Source organism: Pteropus vampyrus, unplaced genomic scaffold (genome assembly GCF_000151845.1).
Source record: "Pteropus vampyrus isolate Shadow unplaced genomic scaffold, Pvam_2.0 Scaffold54, whole genome shotgun sequence".
Lineage (NCBI taxonomy): Eukaryota > Metazoa > Chordata > Mammalia > Chiroptera > Pteropodidae > Pteropus > Pteropus vampyrus.
In genome coordinates this window covers 7995472-8004269 of record NW_011888835.1, presented here as the reverse complement: position 1 = coordinate 8004269, position 8798 = coordinate 7995472, and the positions used below count along the sequence as shown (strand labels likewise).

The window sequence follows — 8798 nt, the reverse complement described above, 5'->3', positions numbered from 1 at the left end:
CTTGATATGCGCCCCCTAATTTAATCTTTATAACCGTAAGATGATGTGGCGCTTCTAAGGTTGGAATTAAATTTTATCCTCTTTTTAGAGATGAGGAAGCACGGATTAAAGAGTTATAGCTAATACATGGCAAAGCTAGAGTCTGACCTGGGCAGTTTGCCTTCATTGTGGGGTCTTTATGCCACAGGAGGTCCTGCCTCAATGGTCCCAGTGGGACAGGGCTGCTGAGGCCAAGAGGAGCCATCCTGGAATCCACCCCATTTCCTTTTCTTCTATGGTAACAGGTGTATCTACGCTTCTCTATCCTCCTTCCCCCAGGTCACGAGTTTGGATAATTTACCAAGTTGCTGTATAATATAGTCTGAGAAATCTGCCTTAGTTTGTCCTCCAAGATCTCTACCAGAGACCATATTCTGCCACATTGGTTCAGTGTGAAAGGGATGCTTGTGGCTAAATAAGTCTTCAAAAGTGGAACTAGATGCCAATCATGCATATAAAAACAAACAAACAGACAAAAACCAGTTGTTATATGCTTCCATTTCTATGAAATGTCTAGAATAGGCTAATGTAGAGAGACAGAAAGTAGAGTAGTGGTTACCTAGGACTGGGGTGGTGGGGAAACATGGGGAGTGACTATGAGCAGGTTTCATTCTGGAGTGATGAAAATGTTCTAGGATTGACTGTGGTGAAGATTAACTCTGTGAATATCCTATAAACCAGTGAGCTGTACAATTTAAATTGAGAATTGTGTTTTATGTGATTTTTAGCTCAATAAAGCTGTAAAATAAAACACCTAAACAAGCAAGCAAGCAGACAAAAAACATTACAGCCTCTCTTGAAAAATTCATTCAATGTGTTAATCCATTAATTTATGAATTCATTTCACAGTATCTGCAGAATGCCATCTCTGGCTGGAGGATCTGCAGCACAGGGGGATACGAGGTGACCAGGACCATCATGACACAGCAGCAAGCAGCGTTTTGACTAATCAGGATGTGTGCAAGGAGAGAGGAGCCCCATAGCCCTTTGAGAAAGACCTGCCAGAGGAGGTGCTATTGAGCCCGAACCCAGATTTCACCAGGTGGTCCAGCAGGGAAACTGCTAAGGTAGCCAAGATGGGGTGCAGGTGTTCTTGGTAGAGCTGGCAGCAAATGAAAACTTGGGGAAACAACAGCACAGAGCTTGTTTGGGGGTTTGTTTGCCTGGAAAACAGATTATGTGTGGAAAGACCAAGGAGAAGAGGACCGAATGACAAGCAGGAGCGAAATGACTCCATTCCTCACATCATTCATTCATCCATTCATTTCTTTATCGAGCATCACCTGTGTGTCAGGCAGAGGTTAGGTTAGTGGTCTCAAGCCTGGCTTTTAGAATTGCCCGGAAAGCTTATAAAAACTGATACTTCAGTCTCACCCCTTGAATAACTGGTCTGAGGGTGCTTTGGACATCAGGAGTTTTCAAAACTCCTCAGGAAATTCTATTTGTAGTCAATGTAGAAAATGAGCAGGCTGTACGATGGAGACGGAGAAAAAGAGATTAAAGCAAAGATGGTCGTGACACTTAGGAGTTTACAATCAACAAATTTTTTTTCTGAGAGCCTACTAGGTGCTCTCTGGGATGAGAGTCCCAGCGCTTATGAAGGTTCAGACTGGTGGAAACAACAGAAAATAGGAAGTAAGCCGACAGAGGGGTCTCTCATTACAGCAGAGGATAAACGTGACAGAAATAGAGAAAGTGAACAGTTAATACCAAGGGAGAGAACAGTTCTCTATTCTGGCTGGTCAGGAAGGGTTCAAACGAAGGAGCTGACCTTGGAAGATCCATGGAAAGTATGTTTCAGGCGGTGGGCACATTTGGTACGTGTGCGCATGTGCGCGCGCTGTTGTTACCAGGGACAGGCTCATATTCAGACAACATTAGCAAAATGTAGTTCATTATGTGGGAGGGGGAGGGTCTTGAATGTGTTTATAGGTCGTGGTGTTTTATTTATCCTTATATGCCCAGAATCAATGATGCTGAGTGCATACACTGGTTGTTTTATAAATGTAGACTGAATAAATGAACTAATGAAATCAGTAGAGAAGAAATGGAAAGATAGGAGGATGGTTCATAAAAGAATGCTCTAGAGGAAACTGAGGAGAGGGAATCCACAGCACACGGAAAGAGGGGCACCTGTGAGATGGGAGGGAAGCGGTTGAAACCGGAAATGTGTTTTCTGGTGCAGGGGCAGGAAGCACAGAGTTCCCTTCTAATAGCTGCTGTGCTTTTTGGAAAGCGGAGGTGGTTTGCTGAAAGAAAGCCAGCGGGGAGTGGGCTCAGCGTTCTGAAGAGCTGGGAATAGTAACTTTGTGTAATTGCAGAGGTGGGCTGACCAGGGACACTTGTATGGAATACAGTGGTGCTGGGCACCCAGCTGAGGCTGCAGATCACACAGAAATGGTGGTGCCAGTGTGTGATGATGTGTCGCTCTAGCAGACAACTGTCTCTCGGGTGGGGGTTCTGCAGATGGGTATGGCAATGGTAGAACAAATAAGGACGTGAACAAACTGAGGCAGAAGGAGAGAAAGATTGAAACGGATATTAAAGTCTAGTCTGTGACATGGAGGAAGTAATGTCGAGAAGGAGCTGACACACAGCCATTGGAAGGAACGAAGGACAAACTCTAATAATCAAAAGCCAAAAGTATGGTAGGAAGTAGGGAATGACAGAACTGGAAGAAAAAAAGGCATTCTCGTTACTCCATGGGAACACTGCACATATTAAATTACCTTAAGGTATAACAGCTACTACCTTTGATTGAACAGTTCTGTATGTTAGAAGAAAGGCAAAGGGTTTTGCCTATATAATTTTATTGAATCCTCATAGCATATCCCATAATTGCCATTTAACTGAAGAGTAAACTGAGGCTTAGTGAGGTTAAATGTATCATTCACATTTTTGTAGCTAGGAAGAATAAACTGCACTTGTCTGATGAAGCTAATGTGCACAATCCACCATATGGGTCGACATGTGTATTTCTTCTTGTTGTAGAACAGCATCTGACTCCGGCATCCTTTTCTTCTGAGTTGATAACCCAGGGCCAGTTATATTAATTAACCCATCGGGCACTGCAGGGTGAAATTCACATTAACTAGAGTGACACAGGAACCTGGTCAGAGTCCAAACCCACACCCTCCTCTCTAGACACAGCCTCCCACACCCTGTGCTCCTGGTTGCAGGAACTATTTTCAGTTTGCCCAAGGCACCAGGGCAGCTTTTGTACCTGGTGTTGTCTGGGTTGGTGATGTCCTTCTCTTGGCAGAGTCCTTCCAGTTCTTCCAGACTGACTGTGAGTATCACCCTTTTCCCCTTCCCTAAGCTGGGAAAAAAAAAAAAAAATGAGAATACCACCTAACACACCAGGCGGCCCTAGGGTGTGTCTGTAGACCTCCATCATACCTTTCCTCATTACACTGAAAGTTTGGGATGCTGACTCCGCTTTCAGGGTTCACTTGACGATCTCACATCCCAGTTCCCTTTTGTATAGCATATCACCATCTGGAAGGAACTCCCCTCCCCGCCCTCCCCCCCCCGCCCCCCAAATAGAGGAAAAGGCTCTGATGATTGCTAGGGATGGACTCTGGTAGCAGCCTCAGGGAGCCCTGGCTTGTACTCATACCTCAGAGTGGCCATCCTCAGTCCCATAGCATCCTTTTAGCATCCAGTAAAGGGAAAAATTTAGACAACAACAACAAAAAAAGTAGTTAGTAAATTCAAGATACGTGTGAGTATCAATAACCAAAACAGCTCTTATATTAAAACAATTTCTAACAGTCACGTTCATAATTCAAAAAATTAAAATAATTATAGCTGCTGTTACTTTATATTATGTATTATCGTTTTGTCATGCTATGTGTTTATGTGTTATCGTTTAGTGTGGGTGGGTGGTTTGTGCATGTGGACAGGATGCTGATCCAGAGGATCCAGAGTTCACTTTCTGGTTGGGTGATTGGGTAAATATCTTATTTTTCTGGAGCTTCTGTTTATTATTTATGCTTAAAATGGCAGTGATAGCAGAGCTCCCCCTCCCCCCGCCCAATGAGAGCATGATTGTGAAAAGCCCTTTGTAAACTGTAGCTTGCTCTAGGAAGAAAAAAAAAAAAAAAGGTGATATTATTCCTGAGAGAGCATTAGAGGAATTTATACCGTATAGTCCTGCCTAGTTTAACCTGGAAATGCTAATTCCGGGAACTCATCAACAACACAGCAGGAAATTTCTGCAGCAAAATCCTTTTGGAAACGGGAAAAGTCCCGCAGAATTAAGGAGAAATGGCAAATCAAACCTCCCAGGGACTCTCCTTGAAAGATTACGAGATGAAAAATTAACTTGGCACTGTTGGGGGTGGGAACGCGGACCGCTGCCCTGGATGCCGCGTCTCAGCCTCCGGACACTTTCCTTCGCCAAAGCCATTTTAGTCAAAGGTCATGTGTGAGTCTTGTCAAAGGCCAGCTTCCAATGGAATCATTGTCCCCCGGGACAGCGGCCCCCTGATTACATCTGCATTGGAAAAATCCCCAAAGCAAACGGCCCAGTGCAAACAAGAGCAGCCCGGGGCAGCCGTCCAGGGACAGAGCTCACAGGTCCGCGGACCCGCCGCAGAGGCCGCGTCCGCAGCGCCCGGGCGGGACCAGGCAGCCAGACGCCCGCAGCATGACGCGCCACGCCGATCGGGTACGGTAGGCGCCTCTCTCTTCCGGTCCTCCATGGCTGGGGCTCCCCGGTCCAAGCTGCTGTTCTGTCAGTCGAGAAGTCTTGCAGAGGGCCTCCGGATACACCGGAAAGCGGTCCCCGGTGGGCTGCGTTCCCGTGCACTCAGTTGGAGCAGTTTCCAGGCGCGCAGGATGCAGAGCTTAACTCATTCTGAGTTTTCATTGCCAGGGAATGTTTGGTTTTGCAAATCTGTATATCTTTTTTTTTTTTTTTTTCTGGAAAACGAGCCGGTAGAACTCGCAGAGAGGGGCGGGGGGCGAGTCTCAAACCCATGCCAAGTGGGAGCTCGCTCGGGCACAGCCAGTCACAGGGTGCTGCGAGCTGTGTCCTCGTGGGGCTGCGAGGCAGCTTGGCGTTTTGTTTATTACCTGTTGGACAAGGGCTTTGCAAGAAGGATGTGGATTTTTAAAGCCATCTGTTTCATTAATGTTTTCTGGGATCCAAAGGAAATAGAATCATCTCGCAGATGGAGGGAGCCCCTTCTGCACGCCAGGGTCCCCCTGCGGGCTCCACAAAGGGAAGCCGGTGATTGACGTGCACAGAGCCGGCGCGGCCAGTCTCTTGGCCCTTTGTACTTAGCTATTTGAACAAGCCTTTCAAACGGACCTGGCTAATTTTGGATAAGTCGAAGGAGCCTGGGGTCTCGACTGAGTAGGAGTGCTTTTGATCTGGACCTGGAAATCTCCCAGGGCAAACAGAGCAGGTGGGGCGGGTCAGAAGGGACAGTGGGCACCTCCTGTGTTCAGGTGCGAGCGGTGGGTCAAAGGGTTTCCGGATGGCTGCCTTGCCACACTCTGGTTTCATTTTAACAGGTTAACCCCAGAGCCATTTCTTACTGATAAAGGCAATGAAAACAAAAGCCTTTCTAGAGCTCAGCAGGACAAGGGAAAAGCTGGCTCTGGTTTGTTTATGTGTTTATCACACACCCAATTCCGCAGAGGATAGGAGGTCATCCACACTTCCGTTTATTAGATATGTTTTTGAGCTTCCGCTCTTTCCCTCCAGCTGCCATCTAAATTTTCTCCTCTTTCCCACCAACTTTCTTGAAACGTTGACATTCACTCATGTCCTCAGTGTCCAGTTATTCTCCCTTCACATCCAGTTAACTGTCTTCACTGCTGAAGACAAACCTAGGTCAGGGCCACCCAAGACCTCTTGATAGCTAAATCACAGAGCTCCTTCAGCCTTCCCCCCCCTAATCTTCTAGTCTCCTGTGTCATTTTGAACTGTTGCTCATTCTCTGTATTTTTTTTCCCCCTCTGTCCCAGATTCAGTGATATCCCACGTCTCTGGTTCTACCCTGACTTTTTGAATTACTACTGAATGCTTTTAAGGGTCTTCCCTTCATCAGTCTTGTGTCTCCTGTTCCTGGACTCTCCTCCCTTTTCGTCCTGCAGTCCCCCTGGATAATCTCCTCCATTGCCATGTTCCGCCACCACATACTTATCTACAGCCTATCCTTATTTTTCTCCTAGATACCAACCTTGTATAGAGAGCATCTCCACTTTGATGGATCATGGAGCACCTTAGAGTCAGCGTCCTTGAAACCGAATTTGTCTTCTCCCTCCTTCTGCAGGCCCGCTCCTCCTCTCATTCTCCTCCGCTCAAACGGATCGCCAGTTGTACAAGCCAGACAGCAGAGTAATCCTGGGTCACTTTCTCTCTTTCACTCAGGACGCCTAATCAGTCACCAAGTCCTATCTACTCTACCTGCTTAATACGATTGATACACACACCTGTGTTTTCATCTCTGCTGCTACTCAGTTTAAGTCAGTGCCGCCCTACATTCTCTTCTGGCCGTCCCTTCACATTAGTCTCATTTGGAGGCAGTGCTGCCCATCCCCAGGCCCCCACTTTTGTTGCTGTACTGTGTCCAAAAGCTCTTTCTAAAATGGAGTACGATCATGTAGATCTTTTTGGAAAAGTCTTCAGTGGATTCATATTTTTTTCCTTGTAAGAATAGCGACGGTGTATACACGTTCTCTGCGACCTGCCTTTTACTTTTCTCTTCAATCTCATGTCTTACCATTCACTCTCTCTCCACCTTTAATGCACATTTTAATGTATACTTTATGCACATTGTGTGTAAGTTTAGGTATATTCAACTGTTTACCAGACATGACTTTCTCCTCAACCTTTTCTTAGGTTTGTGTCTAACTTTATTTTTCCTTAAAGACTCAGCCTAGAGCCATTTTCTCTTGGCGATGACCCAGACCATCTGCTCCCTATCCTCCTGAATGGATTAGGTAGCCTTCCTATATTCTCCCAGAGCTCCCTTGATTCACTCTATAAGACCATTTACCATTCTTTATTGCCACTATCTATTTACTTATCTGTCCTCCACTGTTCTGTAAACTCCTCGAGAGCAGGAATCAGCTCTTTTTGTCTTAGCATCCTTAGAGCCTGCACCCAACCGGGATGCTCAGTGAAGTCTTGTGAATTCTTGTGCAGTTCTTGTCAGTGTCTATTGTGTTCAGGCATTGACTAGGATGACAATGATACAAAAGCATATGTCATTTTGAACTGTTGCTCATTCTCTGTATTGGTTAAGAAAGAAGGATGAAGATCAACTCATTATCAGGAAAAGGCATAGTCTTCCACTTATTTAACAAAGGAAGAATTTAGACTTTCTAGGTATTTGAGATAATGCCCACGTTTCTGGGTCTACCAGCTCTTTCTCCAATCCACATCGCCACTGATGGGTTTCTCTTATTGCTACTTGAATCTATCCTAACCTTGTCTAATGCTAGGAAAAACTCCATGAAAGGCCTTTTGCAATTGTGCTTTGGCTTTACGAAGGCAAAGGAATCCTTTTTAGGCTAAACCTGGTATGGGAAGAGAATATTGAAGGCCAAGAGAGGTCGGCTTCTAAGAGCTTGTTGATAAACTGATGTCAAAGATAGAAGCTGGTGTCTTTTGATATCAGAGAAGGTGCCCAGTGGCCTCAGAAGGGACCAGCAGGTGAGGTTTCTAAGGGCTTCTAGAGAATGATGGAGGCTTTGGGATAGGCTTTGGGAAGCTAGAGATGAGAGAATTCAGTTTTGATTCTCTAAAGAGAGAAATATGTGCATCCCAAAACTCTAGACGGAAAGGTGAATGATGATTATGTTCCATGGAGAGTTTTTTAAGTCTTAAGTTGTTCTTGTTTAAAGCTATGGTTCTTTTGAGATTTGGATGTATATTAATCTCAGGAAAAAAATGTGCAACATACAACACATGGCACTTTTCACAAACTTTGAGGGGGTTCATACAAGTCTATCCTTGGACTCCCTCGAGTTGTCATAAACCTCAGGTTAAAAATCTCTAATCAAAGGACTAATTCATTCACTAGATATTTGGGAGAGTAGGTGATGATTGATAAGAGCCAGCATAAATCCAATTATGCATTTTTATCTTTTGAGAAGATCCCAGTGCAATGTGTGGTATTGGCCATGAATTTGAAGTCACAGGACCTGGGCTCATGTTACCGCTTTGGCATTTACTAGTTTTAAATTTACTTTTTCTCAGAGCGATAGTTTTATCTATTAAAAAGGGATAACAGGTGCTGGGAATTTTAACTAAAATAAAATATATGAAAGCATCTGGCACATGGTTATATTCAACTTGCATTAATTAATTTAAAACCTTAATTTCAGAAAGGGTCCAGATCTTGTGACACTTTTCTGGATTAGAAGGATGCCTGTGGGCTGAATTAATGACAGGTTGAATATATTTATTAAAGGAGAGATGGTTAACAGATGGATTAATGGATGTCTTTGGTGGTGTGCTACTGGACTCTATCTTCATTTTTATTTTATTAAATATCATTGACATCCATGAAGGCATAATACTGATTATATTTTCTCAGAGAACAGGCACACACACACAAGGATTAGGAGTCCAAAAGCTGTCAATAAATTGTAGCTTTTTGACTTTTTATTTTTAGGAGGAGTGTGCAGAGATAGATATAAAATGTATTGTGCATGGGTACTAAAAGTCAATTGCAAATTATTGGGTATGTCTGAGAGAGAAAGAAAGAGAAAGGGGAGGAGGCATTGAGAGATAGAAA

General features: G+C 44.5%; 1 long non-coding RNA gene across 1 annotated transcript; it reads right to left on the bottom strand.

Annotated features, from left to right (window-relative positions):
* Positions 1–1887: 1887 nt before the first annotated feature.
* Positions 1888–3692, bottom strand: LOC111739801. The gene is made up of 3 exons (XR_002780377.1): positions 3659–3692; positions 3263–3358; positions 1888–3107 (listed from the first exon to the last, which is right to left on the bottom strand). It is a non-coding gene; the product is annotated as an uncharacterized LOC111739801 (long non-coding RNA).
* Between the last annotated feature and the right edge of the window lie 5106 nt (positions 3693–8798).